Raw genomic sequence first — 6,000 nt, 5'->3', positions numbered from 1 at the left:
CACTGGATCTTTTGCCAGACTCTGCACTGAGCCACTTGGACATGGAATGTACAGAACAGTGAGCTAAATAAACCTCTTTGGTTTGTAAGTATCTTGGGTCAAGGATTTCATTATAGTGAGAAAAAGCTAACTAGTATATTATTTCTCTTTGTGAAGTCTGCGAGTATCTTATTGAAAGCACCTTTCCTCCTATTTAATAGAATATCTAAGTACTTGCTGACTGATAAAGTATTAGAAAAGGACACATTGATAGATATCTGTCAGATTTTAAAAGCCTGAACTATATGACCTCTGAAATTTTTTACATTTGATGAAGACTCTGTGATTAAAAGTAAAATAGTTTTGGCTGCCTGAAAGACTTCCCTTTGCCTCCCACTAAGAAGAATACAGACCAAGTCTGATCAGGCCAATCTCCATTGAAGAATAGTAAATTTGGACTATGGAAAACTCTTTCCTTTTTGAAATAAACAAGCCTACCTGAAATACTGACACCATGAAACTACAAGAAATTGGCTCAAAGTAGTAGTGTGACAGATCTGTTACCTCAAATCCTATATAAACAGCAGCTGATGGTAAATGAACAATAGCAACTTTTATTTGATGGTTTGATTTCAAAACAGGAGAAAGTATCTAATCAGGCTGAAAAGATTTGTGCTCCAGTCAGGAATTGTTACTCACATTTCTAATCTCATCTAGTCAGGAGGTGAAGAACTAGAGGATCACAGTTTAAGGCCAGTTTGGAGGGGGAGTTAGTAATACCCTCATCTCAACAAATAAGTTTGCAACACATAAGGTGGCACAAGTGCCTGCCACATCAGCTACACAGAAGGTATATGTAGGTAGATGACAGTCGAAGGTCATCTCTAGGTCAAATATATATATGTGAGATCCTATCTGAAAAATAAAGCAAAAGCAAAAAAAAAAAAAAAAAACCTGAGGCCATGAGTCAAGTAACAGAGTACCTACCTAGCATACCCTGAGTCAAATTCAAATTGAAGTATCCCAACTTCCTGGGGCCTGTGGGACTCGAACCCATGAACAGCAAAAGGAGTCACCAACACTCAGTCAATCCGACTAGGAATCTTTATTAGCTGTGGTGAATGCTCCCCACTATATCCAGACAGTGAAGAACAGCAGCCAAGCTCTCTTACCACAGCGTTTTAAAGCCACAAGCAGGTGGGCAGGTGGCAGTGAATGTGATAGCAAGGAGGCTTACAGAAGCAGAACTAGCAGTTCGTAATTACAAATAGCATTTACAAAAGCAATAAGTTATCAAAGCAAAGTAATGAACTAAGGTGGCTGAGCCTAAATAATTTCTTGCAGACATACTGGTGCCTAGGCAGGAGATGGGAGCTGTCTACCCAGTTCTGAGGCCTGGAGGTGAGGCAAGTCATCTTTTGAAGTGCAGATACCTGGCTCAATGGGGTGAGCTAGAAGGGATCTGCTTTAAAGAAATGCAGATGTCCAAGCACTGGTGGTTCACACCTGTAATCCTAGCTACCCAGGAGGCTGAGATCTGAGGATCATGGTTCAAAGCCAGCCCAGGAAGGAAAATCTGTGAGACTCTTACCTCCAATAAACCACCAGAAAACCAGAAGTGACAACTGTGGCTTAAGTGGTAGAGCTCTAGCCTTGAGCTGAAGAGCTGAGGGAGAGCACCCAGGTCCTGAGTTCAAGACCTATGACCCACACAAAAAAGAGAGAAATGCAGATGTCATAGCATTGATTAACACCCTAAAAGGCATAGAAGAGCTGAGGGAGAGCACCCAGGTCCTGAGTTCAAGACCTATGACCCACACAAAAAAGAGAGAAATGCAGATGTCATAGCATTGATTAACACCCTAAAAGGCATAGAGGTGAGACAAACCATGCTGGTAATTAACTCTCTACTTTCCTCAAGCCTTTATCTTTGAAATTTCTTTTTAATAACTAACCTGGAGTTTTTCTCTACAAAGAGGTCCTGCATTAAATGTTTTGCCTTGTTCTTTTTTGGGGAAAGAGGGTGTTTCATTGTGGGGCTTAAACTCTGGGCCTGGGCACTGTCCCTCAGCTCTTCAGCTCAAGGTTAGTGCTCTGCCACCTAAGCTACAGCACCACTTCCAGTTTTCTGGTGGTTTATTTGAGATAAGAGTCTCACAGACTTTCCTGCCCGGGTTGGCTTTGAACCGCAGTCCTCCGATGTCAGCCTCCTAAGTAACTAGGATTACAGGCATGAGCCACCAATGCCCAGCAATGGCTCCCTATTCTTTTTTTTTTTTTTGGTCAGTCGTGGGGCTTGAACTCTGGGCTTGAGTGCTGTCCCTGTACTCTTCAGTTCAAGGCAAGCACTCTACCACTTGAGCCACAGCGCCACTTCCGGTTTTCTGGTGGTTTATTGGAGATAAGATTCTCACATACTTTCATGCCTGGGCTGGCTTTGAACCACAATCCTCAGATCTCAGCCTCCTGAGTAGCTAGGATTACAGGCATGAGCCACCAGAGCCCAGCTTGGCTCCCTATTCTTTTGGGAGAGGGAGTAGGGGGGGAGGAATGGGAAGGGATGGGAAGGGGAAACAAAGGAGAAGGCAACAATGCTTGATAAGAAATGTACTCACTATCTTGTCCATGTAATTGTAACCCCTCTGCACAGTATTTTCATAATAAAAAAATCAATAATTTTGTTCTGTTTCTGATTTCACATTTTATATTCTTTTGGTTATCACAAAACCCCAAAAAAGAAGGAAAAATAGTATTTGAGATCCATTCCGCCCTTTTCAATATGTAAACAGTTACTTGCATGAAGATACTAATGCCATACCAGTCAAATTTGCAGGTGATAAGCTAAAAAATAAAAGTACAACTGGGACATTTGGCATTCAAAGTAAGTTTTACAAGCAGGAATGATAGGATAAATTTAACAAGGTAAAGAGGAAAAGACCAAATTAAAGTCTTGTACTAGATTCTAAAACACAAATGTTCAAATACTGAATGGATGAACACAGCAGAGTTAAAGTCTTAGGATTTCAACTATGGACTCAACATAAATCAGCAGATGATTGATATAACTGTCAAAAAGAAAGAAAGAAAGAAGCTAGCTCAACTTCAGCTTGCATAAGTTGTAGCATTGGGTCTGCAAAAATGTCATCAGCCCACTCCTTTCTACTGATTAAACAAATACTCAAAATAGTTCATTTTTTTCTTGATGCCAGTCTCTAAAGCAAGATGTTAATGAGCTGAAGGATGGACAGAACAGAATATCCAAAATGATGAATAGCTCTTAAAACTCTGCCATGAGAGTAAAAAATAATCAATGAATGTTTTTAAATTATTGGGTGAGAGAGTTTGATGAAGAAGACCTTGATAGAATTACAAATTGCATATTTAGTACAATGGTAAAAAATAGTACCTTTACAGTAAAAGAAATCTGAAAGAACAAATGGTCAAAGTTAATGTCACCAGTACATGAGGCAGACTGACATTTTGAAATTTCCTTCTCCATGCACTGAGAATATTAACAAAACAACCTGAATCTACTCAAGGAAAAGAAAAACAATCAGATAACCACAAACTAAGGGGTCTTCTACAAAATAACTTTCTTAAACTCTTCAAAAGTATCAACAACATGAAAGACAAAATGGAGGCTGAGGAACAACTCCAGATTAAAGGAGATCAAAAGGATATAATAATCAGATTCAAAGTATAATTTTGGATTACATTCTAAACTGGGAAAATACTACAAAGGATACTATTGGGCCAAGTGGTACAAACAGTAGTAGTATTGCATCAAGGTTAATTTTCCTGATTTGATCATTATCCTGAGGTTTTGTAAGAATATGTCTCTGTTCTTAAGAAAGACATACTGAGCAGTGTAGTATAAGGGAAACTATGTAGATAAAATGATAAACCAGATGTGGCAACATGTTCAAAAATTTATGAATGCTGGTCAAGGGTATATGGAAATTCTCTGGATTATTCCTGCAACTTTTCTTTAAGCTTGCACTTATTTCAGTAATGAGTAAAAAATAAAGCTTTGATGGGCTGGTAAGGTAACTCAAGTGGTAGAGTGATAGCCTCGAGCAAAAGAAGCTCAGGGACAGTGCACAGCCCTGATTTCAAGCCCCAGGACTAACAAATAAATAAATAAAATAAAAACAGAAAAACTTCAGTGTTGATGAAAGGATGAGAAAAAAATGTACTGCTGGTATTAAGGTAAGCTGGTAGGTATAACCTTTCTAGAAGGCATTTGATAATATCCATTAAAAACCAATTCAGGAATTTCTGCAATGAAAATTACAACATGGTACTAAGAAGACATTTAAAAGCCTAGTAAACATAGATATAGTAAATATGCTTTGGAATTGGAAGGCTCCATACTGGGCTTTTCCCCCATTATTTAGAGAATATTAGTTCCTGGGTCCAAATCCATATGCACAAATATAGTATGTTATCCCTAACGAATGGGGAAACTTAAGTTTAGTATATCTAAACCAATATGGCTAGTAATTTCCATAAAATGCCAACTCAACACAGTAAACTCGTTTTTGTTAAGTTGATAGCATGGCTAAAGTTTCCAGAAATTCAAATTATATATGTATGTATGTATGTATGTGTATATAGATGTATATACATATATGTGTGTGTGGGTGTTCACCAATAATAGCAATATGTTCTGCAGCAGTAGCAAAGCAGCAACAGTTTTTGGAGGTTCTGCAGTCATCTGAAAAAAATTATAGAGACATACATTTCATTTAAAAAGAAAGAAAAATTAAAAGCAAAATTGCTGTGACATATGGCACCGCTTTTTAAAATTAGCTTTTAATCATCATCTAGAGCAATATCATTTGTTTTAAAAAAAAAACTCTGATATGCCTGGCACCAGTGGCTCATGCCTGAAATCCTAGCTACTCAGGAGGCTGAGATCTGAGGATCGCAGTTCATAGCCAGCCTGGGCAGAAAAGTCTATGACACTCATCTCCAATTAACCACCAGAAAACCGGAAGTGGCACTGTGGCTCAAAGTGGTGGAGCACTAGCCTTGAGCAAACGAGTTCAGTGAGCACCCAGACCCTGAGTTGAAGCTCCATGACCAACCAAACAAAAACAAAATCTCTGATAAAGCACTGAGAAACGCCCATATCCATATTGTTATGGCAATCCTTCCTCAAATTCATCTGTAGATGAAGTGCAACTGCAAGCATATTCCCACAGTGCTGTGTTTTTTTGAGACAGAGTCTTGATATATAGCCCATACTTGCCTCAGCCTCACAAGTGCTGGGAATACAGGCATATACTTACCAAACCCAGCTCCACCAGGTTCTTAAAATAGAATTGGCAAGTAAATTATAGAATGTCTACAAAAATGCTAAGGACTTAAGATATGCAAAGCAATCTTGAAAAAGAACAAAGTTACAGAAACTATGTTCCTGATCTTAGTACTTACTATTTAGGTCTACAGATTTAGATAGGCAAATTGATAACTGGAACAAAATAGGAGCCCAGAAAAAATAAAACCTACCTTTACCAACTTATTTGACATTTGACAAAGCAATACTGGATCAGGTAAAAGAAGGTCATTCAACAAATGGAACTGAAATAACCAGAAATCAGTATAGAAAAAATAAATAACACAGGAGCCTGTGTAGCCCAGTCAGTAGAGCACCAGACTTTTAATCTGAGGATCCAGGCTTAAAGTCCCTGTTCAGATGAGAAAATCAGTTATCTTTGGATTTGGAAGTGTGTCTCAGTTGGTAGAGCACCAGGTAGTTCCAGTCTCAGACAAGAAAGACAGAAAGACAGAAAGAAAGAAAGAAAGAAAGAGAGAGAGAGGGGGAAGAGAGAGAAGAGAGAGAGAAAGAGAAGGAAGAAAGGAAGGAAGAAAAAAAAACCTCAACTACAATCTTGAACCATATCCAAAACCTACTTGGATTGTGGTTTAAACTATAAAAGCTAAATTTATTTAACTTCTAGAACAAAACCAAGAAGAGAAATATTGAAAGTTGAGGATAGTCGAAAGCATCTTAAA

Source organism: Dipodomys spectabilis, unplaced genomic scaffold, assembly GCF_019054845.1.
Source record: "Dipodomys spectabilis isolate Male_0828 unplaced genomic scaffold, ASM1905484v1 ptg000176l, whole genome shotgun sequence".
Lineage (NCBI taxonomy): Eukaryota > Metazoa > Chordata > Mammalia > Rodentia > Heteromyidae > Dipodomys > Dipodomys spectabilis.
The sequence above is the reverse complement of the archived record's forward strand: the minus strand, read 5'-3'. Positions refer to the sequence as shown.